Source organism: Engystomops pustulosus, chromosome 6, assembly GCF_040894005.1.
Source record: "Engystomops pustulosus chromosome 6, aEngPut4.maternal, whole genome shotgun sequence".
NCBI lineage: Eukaryota > Metazoa > Chordata > Amphibia > Anura > Leptodactylidae > Engystomops > Engystomops pustulosus.
This window is the reverse complement of record NC_092416.1, coordinates 97,748,555-97,767,217: the sequence shown is the minus strand read 5'-3', so window position 1 is coordinate 97,767,217 and position 18,663 is coordinate 97,748,555. Positions and strand designations below refer to the sequence as shown.

Sequence of the window (18,663 nt, the reverse complement as noted above, 5' to 3'; positions counted from 1 at the left end):
AAGAAAAGCTGACTGTTTCTGTCAATCACTAGTCCAGTGGTGTGAACTGTGCTCTAGTGACCTACTGTGAATTGTATTCACCACGCCCATCTGTCTGCAGGCACCCTCTACACCAGCAGGAGTTAACAGCTTCTGACTGAGAGTGCCTATGCAACATCCCCCAATGGGGCCCAGTCTTTTTGGGCTTGGGGGCAGCTGGATTCCCTTTGGTACCTGAGTGGCTGAATAGGGATTAATTGAAGACAAGGGTCGTCAACCATAAGCCTACAGTTCCTTTATTCCAGAACACAGCAACTGCAACAACAGCAGATATTGGGGGTCATTTACTAAGGGCCCGATTCGCGTTTTCCCGATGTGTTACCCGAACATTTCCGATTTGCGCCGATTTTCCCTGAATTGCCCCGGGATTGGCAAGCATGCACGCAACGGAAATCAGGGGGCATGGCCGAACGAAAACCCCATGGATTCGGAAAAACCGCTGCATTTAAAACAAAAAATGTGTCCCGGAAATTACACTTACCTTCACCAGGTATAGACTGGTGAATTTCAGGGCATTCCAGCACGCCTCCGGGAAACTTCAGCACAGCAGCGCCACCTGGTGGACGGCGGAGGAACTGCCTTAGTGAATCCCGGCCGGACCCGAATCCACCGCAGAGATTGCGCCGTTGGATCGCCTGGAGTCATCAGGTCATGTGCAGAGATGTGTGCTGTTCCTCAGCTCTCACAGAAAAGAGCACAGAATTTTCCACTCCAATGGTTGTCATAAACTTCTGTAGGGATTGTCCAGCTCATGGGTTATCGTACCAGATCCTAAGTGACAGAGGTGATAAATAAGACATTCCTTTGGTCAATATTAAATAACATTCCTTCCCAGGCAGATACCGTTTATAGATGACTCACAGAGGTGATCAGTCTCTCTGATACACATCTATAAAGAGTTTGATTTCGTAACACACTGGGGCACATGTATCATAGTTTGGTCTCTCTGAGGTGAATTTTAGAGACATGTGCATCTTATGTATGATCCTGTCTTTATACTTGTGATACATGTTCAGTTTTTCCTATAATGGTAGGTGCAAATTTTGACTTCTTTTTGAGACTTTTGATGCAAATGTCTCTAATCCACATGGGCACAAGCAATGTAAGGGGGTTATATGTAAAATTTGGGATTTTACATGTTTAATTTTTAATGTATTTTGAAACTAATTACAAAAGCTGAGGAGATGTGATTTGCCTTATTTCATTACTTTTAACATTTGAATTTACAAAACGCATAGTAAAAGCAATGTAGACACATGCATTAACGTGGCGTTTATGTTGCATTTTGTAAACACAAATGTTAATGAAATAAGTTAAATCACCTCTCCTCCGCTGTTGTAGTTAGTTTCAAATTAAAAACATTAAAAACGCAATTAAACCACTACATGTGACCTCAGCCTTAGAAGTAACCAATTTAAAAAAAAAATATCAAAAATGTAAGAATTTTGACGAAAGAGGTTACTGTGCAAAATGTTAAATAGTTAAAGCATAAGAAATAATTACAATTTACATGTTAAAATCGGGTCCATGAAAAAAAAAACTTCATTTGCACCTGCCCAGGACCAAAAAAATGTCTCAAAAAAGTCGCAAAAAAGGTGAAAAGTTGCATGGAACATCTGGAAAGTTAAGATACATGTGGCACACTGCAAAAGGTGCAGACCGAGTTGAATAACGCCAAGAAAAGTCGCAAAAAAAGTCACAAAAACGAGAAAAGTCACAAAAAAAAGACAATTTGCATAGCTGAAACTAGGATACATGTGCCCCACTTTGTTGGCAGGGGTGTTATACCTGCTTCTACCATCTACACTCACCGGCCACTTTATTAGGTACACCATGCTAGTAATGGGTTGGACCCCCTTTTGCCTTCAGAACTGCCTCAATTCTTCGTGGCATAGATTCAACAAGGTGCTGGAAGCATTCCTCCGAGATTTTGGTCCATATTGACATGATGGCATCACACAGTTGCCGCAGATTTGTTGGCTGCACATCCATGATGCGAATCTCCCGTTCCACCACATCCCAAAGATGCTCTATTGGATTGAGATCTGGTGACTGTGGAGGCCATTTGAGTACAGTGAACTCATTGTCATGTTCAAGAAACCAGTCTGAGATGATTCCAGCTTTATGACATGGCGCATTATCCTGCTGAAAGTAGCCATCAGATGTTGGGTAGATTGTGGTCATAAAGGAATGGACATGGTCAGCAACAATACTCAGGTAGGCTGTGGCGTTGCAACGATGCTCAATTGGTACCAAGGGTCCCAAAGAGTGCCAAGAAAATATTCCCCACACCATGACACCACCACCACCAGCCTGAACCGTTGATACAAGGCAGGATGGATCCATGCTTTCATGTTGTTGATGCCAAATTCTGACCCTACCATCCGAATGTCGCAGCAGAAATCAAGACTCATCAGACCAGGCAACGTTTTTCCAATATTCTACTGTCCAATTTCGATGAGCTTGTCCAAATTGTAGCCTCAGTTTCCTGTTCTTAGCTGAAAGGAGTGGCACCCGGTGTGGTCTTCTGCTGCTGTAGCCCATCTGCCTCAAAGTTCGACGTACTGTGCGTTCAGAGATGCTCTTCTGTCTAACTTGGTTGTAACGGGTGGCGATTTGAGTCACTGTTGCCTTTCTATCAGCTCAAACCAGTCTGCCCATTCTCCTCTGACCTCTGGCATCAACAAGGCATTTCCGCACACAGAACTGCCGCTCACTGGATGTTTTTTTATTTTTCGGACCATTCTCTGTAAACCCTAGAGATGGTTGTGCGTGAAAATCCCAGTAGATCAGCAGTTTCTGAAATACTCAGACCAGCCCTTCTGGCACCAACAACCATGCCACGTTCAAAGGCACTCAAATCACCTTTCTTCCCCATACTGATGCTCGGTTTGAACTGCAGGAGATTGTCTTGACCATGTCTACATGCCTAAATGCACTGAGTTGCTGCCATGTGATTGGCTGTTTAGAAATTAAGTGTTAACAAGCAGTTGGACAGGAGTACCTAATAAAGTGGCCGGTGAGTGTATACTCCTCATTATAAGTATCTTGAATGCAGGTCATTACTTGCTGGTTTAACTTGTTTGCTAGCTATTTCCTTTTCTGCTGTGGCTCCCTGCTGCGAGTCTTTAATACTCAAAGTATGCATAACTTCCCAATACACCCTCTCCCCCAGCATGCAGACATGTCGGAGAACATAAGTACCAGTCCATACGTTCATGAATCTTTTCAAAGGTAAGGCAATCCCCATAAATAATTACATGCATAGAACAACTAAGCCCCAGCCTAATGTGTAATAATCAATGATTATTGACCCAAGGCAGACGGTCAGTAACTAAGACTCCCTCACATGTCCAAGAGTACCTTTGAAACTGTCAAAAGCTTTGGCAGCGTCAAGTCAGACAACTGCAGGGGCCGGAGATCCAACAAAAACCCTCTGCAAGATTAAGTGTTGCAGTCATAAATTGACTGCAGTGGACCTGTGTGGCATGAATCTTGATTGATCTAGGTTGATAAAAGTAAAGATCACTGGGAGGAGGCGCCACGCCATAATCTCAGCCAATAATTTTATCAATATCAATAGGGAGTAGCGATATCAGATGATATGCATCAGGATCCGTCAAGTACTCACCCGGTTTTGGGATCGCAACTATATTTGCTTCCCTCATACACCTTGGCAGACAACCCTTGCCTAGGGCTTCTTTAAACACTTTCAAAAGAAGGAGGAGCCAGTGCCTTGTCATTTATATAGCTTAAGAGGTAATCCATCACAACCGGATGCCTTAACATTTGTTATATCTCCTAAAGCATCCTCTAGTTCCTCTACCGTAATCTGCCCTTCTAGCTTATTGGGATCCTCTGGGCTAAGTACTGGCAAGGATACTGCTGAGATATTATCATTTAAAATACCGACCAATTGTGACTTGTGTAGACCCTTGTAAAAATCGTATAGCCTATATATAATATTTTTGCATTTAAAATAATTTGAGGGCTTTAAACCAGATGTCCTGCCCTTTCCCCTTCTATGAAAATATTTATTCTCTGAGATATGCCAGATAGGATCTGTATAATGGGTCTGTGCACATTTGCTCATGTCACCTGACGGGTCTGAAAGATAAACCTGCCTTGCCATAGTAGCAGCCTTATTCAGTGATTCAGTAAGAGCAGAACTATCTTTGTTATGTGCATAGATTTTTTTTAATTGACCATTTAGAACATAACATAACAAGTGTGTAACTTTACATGTATCTACATTAAACCTCATCAACCATCTTTTCGCCCATTCCTCATACTCATGGCACACCCACATAAATTATTTCTGCAAAGGCGATTTTCTAAGTTAATTAGACAGTAGTGTAGAAATATTATGCACCATATGAAGGTGCATTGGGGGTATTTTGTCCTCCAAGTCTCCCACTCGGTCTTCCATCTCACAGACCACCTCTCATTCACCTTGCACAGATCTTGTCGGAACAGTCCCATCTCCTCTGTTAGAATCTCCACCCATGTAATTAGGGCCCTTGAAGTGGCACCATTTTGTGTGGTGGCCTCCAGGATATCTTGCAGTGTTGGGCCTCCAGAGCTTTGTCCCCTCCAGCATCCTCACTGCCACCCACACCTGCTGGATCATCTCCACTCACCACGGAGACTGCACCTTTTAGCAGCCTTGTGGTCATAGTCAGCTGTCCCTGGACTGAAGTCATAGAAGTATTATGGTTGTCCTTCTCCTAACCTCCCCTGGATTTCTGACAGGATGGCAGGGTGTGCTTTGTATCTTGGCACTCTCAGGGGGCTATCAGGCAACATGAGGGCAAAAAATCATAGGGTTTAACCCCAGCAGGATGTCCGCTGGATGCTTCCTCTCACATGGCGCTTCAGGCCACACCCCTCACCCTCATAGTTCCCGTATCAGTAGCATATGCACAAGCAAGCAGCCAGGATTGTTGAGGGACTAGAGCTTAGGGATCACTATCCTTATGTGTATCCAAATTTTACCTCTCACCTTCCAAAAACCATATATCTTTTTATTTCTGTTTACAGAGCTATATGCTGGCATGTTCTCTGTGGAACAAATAGTATTTCCTAGTATCAGAACTTATATAATTTCCATGCAGTAGAAAGCTATAATAAAATTCCAAATGCATTGGAACTGGCAAGAAATGCTGTCCCATTAGACCATGGCACTGAAAACTTCAGGGCCCAGTTCATGTTAGCCACCGTTACACTCTGCAATTAAGGAGAGCATAACGGAAGATGAAAACAGAAGGCAAACACAAGGTCTTTAGTTTCCATTTAATGGACAACTTTAATGGACCTTCCATTACCTTCCATCATTGCCCATGAGGGCCGAATTATGGGAAGGGCACCCAGGGTGTGCAAGGGCCTGCGCCAGAGGTGCATGTTCTGACTTACCAGCCTGCCAAACCTACAGCACCCAAACACCTCTAGCTGAAAAAGGCCCTTTTGACATTCCTTTTCTGTAATTGATCCCTCCAAGTGATATCCAAGGCTGATAACATTAAGGGCCCCTACACCTACATTGAGGTTGCCCTTTAGAGAGAAATCCTTCACCCTTAGTCTCTCCCTCTCTTCTTTCAAGTCCATCTGTCGAAGACCTGCCAGGCTGTGGACAAGTCCTGTTCTCCGGCACCCGGCACTGTGCCCAAGAAGAGCCTGAGGCTGTGCTCAAGCCAGCTACTTAGATACCAAAGGAAATCAAGCTGCCCCCAAGCCAGAAAAGATTAGGCCCCAGTGGGAGATGTTTAAAGGCTGGCAGAATGTGTCACTTTAAATAAGCATTCATCAGGAGGCATGAATAACATTTACTACACAGACTGCACTTGTCACTGTAAGGCCCTGTATACATGATTGGGTTTCCATTATCCCTTTCCCTAATAAAGAAAATTAACAGGAACCAAATATTGATGGTAAATAGAAGCCTTCTTTTTACTATCAGTTCCCAAATAAATGCAACCCCAAAATTGTGTACAAGTCAAAATAATGTGACCGTTGTATGTTTTTTCCTGTTAAGACAGAAGTGTGATATAAAGAATCATGTTTGGAACTCTATGGGACTGGTAAATAGAAGGCTTTTATTTAACATTTGTGCCAGTTGCCACAATTCTAATTGCAGAATTCAACCTTTTCAGATCACAGGTGAAATATGTCATTGCAAAATGTGTTCATAGCTACATGATAATCAAGTGTCCAGTTGGGGTCTTTTCTGCCTACCCATTGTTAGTTGTCATCTTGCACTTTGCATGTTTATGTATTCTACCTTAATAATATTAGAAAGGGGATAGTATAGTATGTACGTCTTCACAGATTTTATCTGTGGTTTAATTAGCCTCGTACAACCCTGTTAGCGTTAATAATTTTACCATGTAACACACTGACATTCAGTGACATCTATTTTGAATTTTTTCATTCTCTGCTCAATACATCATTGGTAACATTACAACAACCTCATCTTAATGCTTTATTATTTGTGATTGACAGTTAACATAATTTGCATAATCTATACCAATTATCTTAGCTAATTAATGCGGCACTTTCACTTTAATCATTACTTCTAAGCAGATTATCTGTATGATATCAAACCTAAAAAGTGCACTTGTTTATACAATGTTTCCTTGTTTGCATCCTTAAAAAGCTACTGTTAAAATAAGGAAAGTGCTACTTTTCCTGGAATTTGCCTCATGTATACTGTAGATCCCTTCAAATCGGAAATCTTTTTAGGGGTGCAATGCATCTATATAATGTACTAATAGTAATATTAAGGTCACCTAGACATCTGCTGTGTGATGCAGCTTGTGTCACAGCTATATCCAATCATTGCATTGTCCTTACTGTCATAGTTCACACTTTGCCACACAAGACAATCAATAACAAATAAGATGACAGCAAAATATATATTAAAAAAAATTTGGCTTCATTTACTAGACCACTTTGTTTTGAATGGACTTTTACATTATTTTCCAGTTGATAGTTAAAATATAAAACAAAGCTTTAAACAACGTTTATATGATTTATTTTCTCCCAATATATTGCTTTTCAGTACATTTTCTTACTGCACACATTAGTGGCATCAAAAAGAAGATTGCCTAGTTGTTGATTCACTCAAATTTCTTCATATGAGGCAGTAAACTGTCAGAATAGTTTCACTAGAGGGCACTGTAGGTTCCCAAACAGCACAGCCAAGACACATGGTATAATAAAATATACACTACCACTTTAATTTTAGAAGATGGTCCCTTTGTGACACCGAATTTTGATTTAAAAAACTGCTTTGCAAAACCTGACCTGTAAAGTCAAATCACTCCTCTTTTAGGCAAAATTCCAACATAAAGATTTTACATTATTTTGTGAAAATTTTGTATGGGTCATCCAGGGGTTTTAGAACCACATTGAAATAGAATGCAGTTCAGTTCACACTATCTATTTTCATACAGTTTATTAAGCTGTTTTCGGAAAATAAAAGTCGGAATGGATACATTAAGGATACATGAAGGTGTTTAGTGTAATTCTCCAGGCTTTATGCTCTATTGTTGTCTGTGTACCAAACAAAACACCAACAAAAAGAACACTACAATGAAAATATGAAAGATGGGAGGTAAGCTTTATCTGCTTCTGTGAGTGCTTTTTAGATTGTAATGTCCTTACACCATCTTATTATATGTACAATTAAGGTTGGGTATTGTAGCTTTTGTAATAGCTGAAGTTCAATACACTGCTGGGCCACATTCAAAGTATGCTTTTCCGCTTTTCTCATTAGGGGTAAGAAAGGTCAAGATTCTTCTTTTTTTCAGCATTTCCTCACATGGCGTTTTGCACAGAAAATGGTAAACTATCACTTTTTTTTATAGTCCTTATTCATAATTGCCCCCAAATGTTAGATTTGAAGTGAATCTCATAACTGTTTATTTCAGATTTCATTTCATGCTGGGGATACAAGAGTGAAAGGCACAGTTAGAGAAAAACCTCACCAATAGTTGTTCTTACTGAACACTATGCCCCCATTTCTCCATTTCTTAGTGAAAACTCTTGCTTGTTGAAGCTTTCTGGAGTCATTAGATTCCCTGATTTGCATATGCAGGAATGCATTAAGGTGTTTTTACTATATACAATTTAGTATAAATTATATAATTCACTGAAGTCATGTGGCTTACATGTTTAGTTATTTTACATAGCTGTTGTGTATCACAACCTATTCAGCCTTTATCAAAGTATTCTGTGACTAAGTTACTTGTTTGGTCCAGTCAAACATATTTGCATTTGTTTATTATTGCCTGAACCCCAACGGGATGGGGGTAGTGTGGATGGGTACAGTTGTTGGTTACTAACCATTCCCTGATTTTTACATGTAATTTGGAATGTGTATTTCAAGTGTTTTTATTGGTGTTTCAATACATTTTGTGGATTTTTGAATTGTATTCTATTTGAGGACTCTTTTACACGCCACACTGGTTGTTTGGGTTACATGGGTGCTGCATAGTGGTTTTTGGTGTGTTACAGTAGTCTGGTGGCTGATTAGTGTTGGTTTGGCACTTAACAATAGTTTGTGTTACTGTAGGGAGATGTTATTTTGTGCTGTACTTTGATATAAGTTTAAGGAGCAGGCAATATGATATGAGGACTGGTGGGGTTCATCTGCCATTAATAGATTCTAATATCATCCTGCCTTGGGTATGTGATATTACAGAAATTTAACAATTTTAAGGGGTTGTACACTCTCTTATATAAGTTGTCCATGTGTCTTTTCTGCTTTAATAATCCTTCAATGTTCAAGGGATTCAGCATTCCTTCAATTTAATTTAGTGTTATCTGTAGAATATGTGAATCTTTATTTACATCAGTTACCTATAGCTGATGAACAGGAGGTGCTGCGGCAGTAGAGTAATGATTCACTCTGTTCCCCCTCCCCTCATCCGGTGTCTGTCAGAGCAGACGGACAGTGAGAGAGATAAAGGAAGATGCCATTAGGACAGGCTGGAGTAGTGAGAGAAAGCTGTGTATTTATGCAAAGAGCAGGATGATGAGTGCAGGGAAGGGCTGGAACAAGGGCAGAAATGTCTAATGAAACTGATTTATTGAAGAATGGTCAACCCTTATCTCTCAAGATGCACCAGGCTGCTGTACAACACTAAAAACCACTGGTCAGCACCAGGGGCGTAACTAGAAGAGGCTGGGACCCATAGCAGACTTTTGAATGGGGCCCCCCTTACCCCTTCGCCAGGCAGTCTTCTTATCCCAGACCCCATGGGGGAAGTAGATGGCAGGAAGCTAGAGATAAAAGATCCCTAGTCCTGCTTTCACCTGACATTTTTATCCGAGATACTGACTATTGTGATGTACAATGTGCAGCATAATATGTATATAATAGTAAATATTCACCATTCTTTAGTGTGTTAAGTTGGATACCAGGGCTCCCTAACACTGTGGGCCCCATAACAGCCGCTATGGCTGCTACCACTGTTGTTACACCCCTGGTCAGCACCCATGTGACCTTGTACCACGACCAAACTGCATTATATAGTACCCCTTGTGCAGCATTATCACTTGTAAAGAGATAGCAAATAGAGATGAGCGAGTATACTCGTCCGAGCTTGATGCTCGTTCGAGTATTAAGGTACTCGAGACGGCTCGTTGCTCGGACGAGTATTTCCCCTGCTCGAGATCGAGCATTTAATTAAAAAAACACAGTGAAGAACAATGAAGAATAGAATAAAAACAGTGAACACAGTGAACACAGGATCATTTAAGTGAAAAACACAGTGAAGAACACAGTGAAGAATAGATTACAGATGTTCGGCACATCTGTTTACTTGTCGGAAGATACGCGCGGAACGGTGCGAACAAAATAGTATGTGAAGAACAATATATATGTGTGAAGAACACGGTGAGCAGCACAGAGACATGGGGCAGCGGCAGCACGGAGACATCGAGGGGCACGGGGAGACATCGAGGGGCACAGAGACATCGAGGGGCACGGAGACATCGAGGGGCACGGAGACATCGAGGGGCACGGAGACATCGAGGGGCACGGAGACATCGAGGGGCGCGGAGACATCGAGGGGCACGGAGACATCGAGGGGCACGGAGACATCGAGGGGCACGGGGAGACATCGAGGGGCACGGAGACATCGAGGGGCACGGGGAGACATCGAGGGGCACGGAGACATCGAGGGGCACGGAGACATCGAGGGGCACGGAGACATCGAGGGGCACGGAGACATCGAGGGGCACGGAGACATCGAGGGGCACGGAGACATCGAGGGACACGGAGACATCGAGGGGCACGGGGAGACATCGAGGGGCACGGAGACATCGAGGGGCACGGGGAGACATCGAGGGGCACGGGGAGACATCGAGGGGCACGGAGACATCGAGGGGCACGGAGACATCGAGGGGCACGGAGACATCGAGGGGCACGGAGACATCGAGGGGCACGGAGACATCGAGGGGCACGGAGACATCGAGGGGCACGGGGAGACATCGAGGGGCACGGAGACATCGAGGGGCACGGAGACATCGAGGGGCACGGAGACATCGAGGGGCACGGAGACATCGAGGGGCACGGGGAGACATCGAGGGGCACGGAGACATCGAGGGGCACGGGGAGACATCGAGGGGCACGGAGACATCGAGGGGCACGGAGACATCGAGGGGCACGGAGACATCGAGGGGCACGGAGACATCGGGGAGACTTCAGTGGAAGAAGAGCAGCGGATCCCGGGACAGCGTATCTCCCGACAAGTAAGCAGATGTGCAGAACATCTGCAATCTATTCTTCACTGTGTTTTTCACTTAAATGATCCTGTGTTCACTGTTTTTATTCTATTCTTCACTGTTCTTCACATCTGCTAACTTGTCGGGAGATAATATACGCGCGGAACAGTGAAGAATAGATTGCAGATGTTTGCATACATCTGCTAACTTATCAGAAGACATTCTTTTTCAATTAATTAACACATTTTATTCCCGAACCATGGTCCCTTTGAAAAATGCTCGAGTCTCCCATTGACTTCAATGGGGCTCGTTATTCGAGACGAGCACTCGAGCATCTGGAAAAGTTCGTCTCGAATAACGAGCACTCGAGCATTTTAGTGCTCGCTCATCTCTAATAGCAAAGTAATCTGTGAAACACTGTGGTATTTGCTACATGTGGTATACTGTAAGTAAAGGTCCATAAAATATTCAATATGCTGTGAGTGGAAAAATGTAAACTATAAAAACGGTGTATTTGATGTAGTTGTTATGTTTGTTAAATGTTGTCCATGGTTTTTTTTGTAGTAGTTGTTTAATCATATGTATTAATATAAATTTAAATACGTCCCCATTTTGAATCACACAACCTTGTACAAAAGTAGGGCCAAAACTTCATATACTTTGATAAGTAAAAACTGCTATTATGTTAATTTACAGATGTGTTTGATTAAAAGCAATTTTGATTTTTATAAAGAAAATACAAGTACGATAATTTATTTCTCTCCTCAAACATTATGCTAAACAGACACATCAGTGATTTCCACAACTTAATAATCATTCTTTAACAGCAATTAAAACTGTTGTGTTTTTGATGTCCTGTACTTAAAGCCAAAGCCAGAAATATGTTAGGTGCAGAAATCAGTCTCATTAGAAGGACATTTGGATCACAGCTAAGGCAACAGAGATCCCAGCACTGCAAGCATGTACTTATCTGCAGATATATTTAACTTATCTCTTGCACACATCCACAAAATCAATGGGGATAAACGTGTTTTAAATATTAAAAAGCATTAAGGCCTCAGGTAACAAAGCTACTGATGCTGATCATTTACAATGTGTCCATCAAGGATAAACTATTGCTTTTTTGTTGTTTTAAAGGTCATTTTTGTTTTAGAAAAATATAAATAAATAAAAAACATAAAACATAAATCTTGAAAAAAATATCTATGGAAAGGAGACTTATCTATTCCCATTTGCTAGGGAGTTCAGAGTACACAAATATTTTATTCAACTTCAAACAGTTCAGGACTTACACCAAAGTCAAACCAAACAGCCTGACTGTACAGGTATAGTAGCATACAAGCACCAGTCCCAACATATATTACCCAAGTCAAACCTGCATTTAGGGGGAATGTGGGTAAGAACCCCACACGTATCATCACAATTGTGGCTTTCTCTGGAGTCATGCACCCATGTAACCCTGCATCATCGCCATATACCACTATACAAAAAAACCAGCATTACATTGCATAGATATATCAAATAAATGCCTATCCACATCACAAACTAGCTCCCCTGTGAAAACTGTGACACTCTGTGCAGCACCAATCCAGTTTCACGATGGAACTGCATAACATAGTACAGCAAAAAATGGCTTATCAGCAGCACTAAGCACTACTGTGATCATATCAACATAAAGTTCTCATGTTGCTCCCCCAACACACACACACAAACACACTATTACCAAATGCAAAATATAATGTAACACAAGATCCCACCCAATGATTAATAAATATAGTTTACAACAAAATGCAATCCAAAACCAAGTGCCTTTTTATCTGAGCATTTGATGCCTCCAAATACCACATTGCCATAAAATTCCCCCCAAAAGAGGAAAATACCATAGTGCAGCACAGAATGACACAGTACACTGCAAAACACATACTTCAGCACAAAGTACTGCCATAGAAGTCCTAAATACTATGTGAAGCATAGTATTTAGCAGCACTGAATACCACAGTTCAACACAAAATACCTGGAAGTACCAAGTATAATAGAATACAGTACCTTTCCAAAACTGGAAAATATCATAGAACAGCTCAAACTTTTCCCCTGAAGGCACCAAACACTATTATACAGCACCAAAATCACCATGTCCAGTCTATATTGCTCTCCAGCGTTACCTAAATCCACAACGCAGCACAACATACATCCCCAGACGTTCCAAATACTACAGCCTTACACATAAAACATGCCCTGAAAATACCAAAAACTGCAGTACAATACAAAATACCACCCACAAAGCATTGTTGATTATTCCCTTTCTCCCATTGGCACATATTTTCTTCCTGATCTTCTCAATTTGTGCATCCATTGCTTACCTGGGACCTGTGGACTTTTCATTTCCTGCCTATTGAATATAGGCAGGGTAATATTCTAGCAGCTGAAACCTGCGTGAGTTTAGACAATTCCTAAATGCCTAATGCTAGTCAAATATCAGATACTGGAGGTTTACCTCATGCCATCTGGTTACCTTCCGTGTTTAGTCCTTAGACTTATGAGACTTTGTCATACAACAACCTCAATAAACATTAGCTACATCCAATGGAAGCTGTAGTGCACATTTAATAAAAGCTATGTAAGTTTGTAACACTGTGAGGACATCTACCACCAGGATAAAGGATTTTAAACCAAGCACACAGACATTCAGGCTCATTTTCATAATTTTAAAACCTTTTTATGTACAGACAATGGCTTAAAAAAGGTAAAAGAAGAGCAGATCCTGACAGAGGGCAACACACCTGCATGTCTGTGTGCTTGGTTTAAAATCTTTCATCCTGGTGGTAGATTTCCTTTTAAGCACATAAGCACTGATCCATTGTTTTAGTAAAAAGACACATGCTGCTACAGAAGACATGTGTTTTGGTGAAAATACATCTGTCATTCGTAATACTTTATTGGCCAATTTGTCTGCAATACATTTCAAAACGCAATGCAGACATATTATGTGGACACAGCCTAAGGCTACATTCACACGAACATGTGGGGGACGTACATACGTCCCCATGGATGGAAATAGCCACACAGAATGGTCCAGTGCTCACCGTTCCATTCCGTAGCTGCAAAAAAATTGGCCGTATTTAAGGCCGGTCGGCTTTATTTTCAATGGAGAGGGGGGGGGGGGGTTGAAAAATTGAAAAATTGTCATGATTAATGCAAATATCTGCAGCTGCAAGATGTTGCTTCTACGTTGCGGTGTAATATTAAGAATGGTACTATTGAGATGTTGAGCATATGGCAGTACCCAGGATCCAGCAGAATTGGGGCTGGGAATGTATAAATGAGAGGGCTCCATGATTGATCTGCATCTAAAACTACCAGTAGAGTGGTTATTCCTTTTGACACACAGTGAGCATATGAGCTCATTCAAAGTAATGTCACATTACACATTGATGATAGGGCCAACCTAACTCTTTTTATTTGCATGTGGGTCACCCAGAAATGTATTATATCATAACCTAGCAGAATTCTTAGTGAACTATGAACTATTTCCTTCCCTTTATATTCTATTTCATATGGAATATTTACAATCTTTTCTGTCCAGTGCAGCATCATTCCCTGCGTAATCTTATTGATTTTACTAACTGTAATATGACAGTACAGTAGTTACACTGAAAATTGACAGTGCAAAGGTTATGGATTGAATGAATCCAGAAAATGAATAAGCCAGTTACCTTCTCCACAATGGAGGCACTAAAGCAAAACAAATGTGATGGGAGGGGGCTGTCTGCACAGTAATATCAGTAATATATATAGTGCCTAAGCCACAAATTACACATTTCTAAACCACAAGCTTCTCTTTTGAGGGTACACTTGCAGTATACTAATAATACCTAAATCATTCTTTGCACTGTGAACATATAACGTTAACTTTGATGTGGAACCACAATATATTATTTATTCTATCACGGTTATGTCTTAAGTATTGCTCACTTTAAGGTGATAGAGGATCTGATAATAAGGGGCTGGAGTAAAATTACATTTTCCTGGTCAGCTGGCAACATGACAATAAACCAGTGAAGTTTTATAAATAGGATTCATATCAGGGTAACCAATATTTTTAAAGTTATTTAAAAAAAAGAAGATAACATAGATGAATCAAAAAATCTTAAAAGTAGTTTTGCAAGTTAACAATATTCATAGTTTATGAATATCAGATTGGCATAACCTGACACATTTAACCCCATCAATCAGTTGTTCTTAGCAGATGATACACAGAAAATGGAGCAAGAGGTTGACGGTTTCATTCAATGTAGTGATCGGACCAGGCTACTGCAGAACTGCCTTTCCCTTGAAAGTAATCCCAAAGGGTGCTGGGAATTAAACCCCCATCCGCACCAATCTGATTCTGATGACCAATCCTAAATACTGTAGGTGATCAATATTTTTGGCCTGGAACACATTTTTAATGATCTGACATAACATCAAAGAACTAGTGCTTAGACTGTGGACTACACGCTTTTATGTAAGTGTTACTATAAAGAGATTTTAAATGCAGGATTACAACTTCAATGTCTATTTAGAAATAATTTACCATTAAATGTTTAAAGGTAAAATTGCTGACAGACCTGTAGCCTGGGGTGGCCCAAAAGCTCTTTCTGGGCTTCTCCTTAACATATCTTTCCTGACCCACATGTTTAATAGATGAGAAGAACAGTACAACAACTGATATGTTAGAAGAGTGGGGAGAGAGAGACCTATTATGCCTATTATTATTGTGAATAGGTGCTTCAAGGTACACCATCCATTAGGTAGAAAAAAAAAGTTCATATCTATGAGTAATGCTTGGCTGGAATTGATTTCTAAATATTATAGAGTATCATGTCAAATGTCATCTTTATGGAAAGTCACAGATTTAAAGGTCACATGTTAGTAGAAGTTTACCAAATAAACCACTTTCCTATTCCAGCGTGGTGGCTTCATCCAAAAAAATCAATTTTAAAGTGAGGTGTAAATCGATTGCATAAAGTCATGGAGGTGGAGAGTTTATCACTGAAGTCAAGTTCTCCCCATTTTTCAACATTCCTTCTGCTGTGATTAACATCATGCACTAGTCTTCAGTAGTAAGAGTCATACTGTCCCTGCATACAGGATAGTAAATTACAGTGAAGGAGGTCTAATGAGGTTTAGAGAGCTTAACTTCAGCACTAAACTTTAGGTCTCTGTGAGCCATTTACTTCTCACTTCACAGTAAATTTACTGTTTGATACCACTACACTGGCAATGAGAGAAACATTACCTGGACAGTGTTTAGCTGCTTGACAACATACGTACTGTTAATAATTTATGAGCCCAATTTCCGCGGACAGGTCGCCTTTAAGTCCACTTGGTTACACTATACACAAGAGGTAGACCAGCACTGCCCAACAATAACCACTGATTAAACCTGCCAAAATATGTAATCAAAAGTCACTTGGTTACACTATGACATTACACTATGACATTTTGTTAATGTATGTATATGAATTAAAGTGTTTGTCCTGTTCATTCCTTTATTTTAATGTAAATGATAGAATATGGCATCAAAACCTCTTTTATGCAATTATGGTCTTTACTACAGCTAATTAGATACACCAGGAACCGAACCTCTTTTCTCTGGATGGCTATGTAATATCAAGGTCAGAATCTCAATAAAGTGAAGACAACTTAAAGATCTCATTCTTGGGATCTAATAAACACTGTTTTATAGTTTGACATTCCCCACAGATTTATTGGATTTAGCTGATACTTCAACATCTTTTTGCCTTTGCAGTGTAAATGTCAATTACAACGCATCACTTATGAGGTGTAATTTATGTTTAGCTCCAGTATTTCCTCTCTCTCCTTGTCTTATTAGCTGCTTGCAGTTCTCATTTCATCCTTGTCAAGATTAAATCTTTGTCAGAAATGTCACTAGCCTTTTTGCTTGCCCTAAGCTTCTGAATGCAGTGTTGCCATGAGCTTGTGTAAAGGGAAGAGGCAGGTTGCCAGCAGTGTCCGACTTATCTCTTTAAATTGTTCCCTATGCCGTGGTATGAGGTGCTATCAGTTCTGAATGTTAATGTCCCTGTGTGTGCTTCTGTCTCTCTCACTTTGCCTGTGTATGTGTATGTGTATGCGTATCTCACTCTGCCTCTCCAGCCCCATCTCCCTGTCTGTATCTGAGTGCATGCATCTGTGTGAAAGAAGGGGAAAAATACATCAGTTTAGCATGGACATGCCTCTCTAACAAGGAGAAGAGGAGGAGAGAGTGAGTAGAAAGGGAGAGAGAAAACAGCAGAATGACAAGGGACATTTAAACTGCTCATACATTCCGTCCACAGGCAGAGAATCTAGAGAGAAGAACTCGGTAAGGATATAGACTTGTGCAGATGCAACATGCAGCCAGGTCCAGGTCTCCACAACAGCCCATGAAAAACAGAAGACTATTAAGACTGGAAATTCATTTTTTTACCTGGTCACTCAATTTTCCTAGTCATTCTTTTTCTCTCTCCTGAAAAGAAAAAAAGCAGAAAAAAGGTGAATTTTGTTTTCCAATCTACTCTATGGTGTTCAACTTTGAATGCAACATGTGTAATGTGCTCCTTTTACCTCGATAGATTTACAAAAATCTTGGAAAAGAAGAAGCAAGAAAACATGATTGGAAGCAAACTCTGAGCAAAGCAGATAAAAATAAGAAGGGGGAATGTGATCATATAACCTCAACCTCCTGCCAGGAATAAAGGACTACCCCCACCTCCTTGATTTTGGAGCAGTGTTTTCTGAGAAGGGGCCAGATAATATGCCTGGTGCATAAACGTGTTCTGATCTTGTGTTCGTTTTATGTTTCTGCCTGTCACTGCATGACATCAATGGAACTGACACAGGGATGTATTAAGAGAAGCTTAGGCTGTTCTGGCAGGTCCTAGCTTACCACCAGCTGCCTCTGTCCCTACTGGTTTTGTGAGCAGTACTATGAGAAGGTAAGTTGGAAGGATTTCTTAGTTATATATTATATCTTCTTCACTGTGAAGGGCCTAAATACAGAGGTAATGCAGGAGACCCAATATGTAATTGATTCTTCATCTGGAAGGTCACATAGCACATTTCTGATAGGAATGCACACATATGTGGTAAAAGTTCTTTTATGAAATAGGAACTCCATGCAGGTTTTCCCTGTGTAAAGGCTTCACTTTAAGCTAAAGTGTGAAGTGTGATTCTCTGGAGATAAAGAAAAAGAATCTCTTTCAAGAAAAGATCAAGGGCATTCTCATAATAGGAGCATTGTATAATGTATGTCTTTCACCGCCAGAAATAAATACCATATTCAATGAAAATCTTTTTGACTTTTGCCTGTAAGGCAAAATTATGAATCACATCTGATTTTGTTAAAATATGAATCATGGGATGTGATTTGTAGCATGTCACGCTTCTCCTATGTGTGTGCTTACCAGACTAATGTCAGATCTTTCAGTCTTTTCACAAATGTTTCCAAAGCCACAAGTTCCAATGTTAAATGTTTGATAGGGCTGGGTGCATATGTGTGTCCCTGTGTCTGTTTATGTATGCGCTCAGTGTGCCTGTTTGTATCTCCAGTTCCTCTGCATTACATCCCTTTTTTCTTCACGTTTCATGGGCTATTGGCTTTGGAAGGCTTATCAATTTCCATTTGAAAAGCTGTTTCTTCTTTATTTAATTGCCCTTGCTTCTTGGCTCATTTTGCTGGTGGGCATGCAAAGGGGGGGGGGGGGGGAAGGGACGAGTGGATGGTTGCAGCTCAGAATGTTAAATAAAATATATACGGAATCTAAAACACAAATGTCCACACAGTAATATGCCTCAGGATGTATACAAAATGGATAAAATCCTTCATGAGAAGAGGACAAACTGATACTGTGT

At 40.7% G+C, this 18,663-nt stretch overlaps 1 protein-coding gene and 1 long non-coding RNA gene across 5 annotated transcripts in view; one reads left to right on the top strand and one right to left on the bottom strand.

Moving 5' to 3' along the window:
* Nucleotides 1–275: 275 nt before the first annotated feature.
* LOC140064037 (uncharacterized) lies at nt 276–17,512 on the bottom strand. Its single transcript, XR_011847684.1, has 3 exons — nt 17,377–17,512; nt 17,240–17,278; nt 276–810 (listed from the first exon to the last, which is right to left on the bottom strand). It is a non-coding gene; the product is annotated as an uncharacterized lncRNA (long non-coding RNA).
* A 97-nt stretch (nt 17,513–17,609) lies between these two features.
* GRIN2D (glutamate ionotropic receptor NMDA type subunit 2D) overlaps nt 17,610–18,663 on the top strand; it is a 688,972-nt gene continuing 687,918 nt past the window's right edge. For 2 of the 4 annotated variants that reach the window (XM_072110452.1, XM_072110450.1), the window contains exon 1: nt 17,610–17,747. The gene's annotated coding sequence lies outside the window, so the exon portion shown is untranslated. The remainder of the gene's footprint in view (nt 17,748–18,663) is intronic. The other 2 variants (XM_072110451.1, XM_072110449.1) reach the window with 2 other exon arrangements.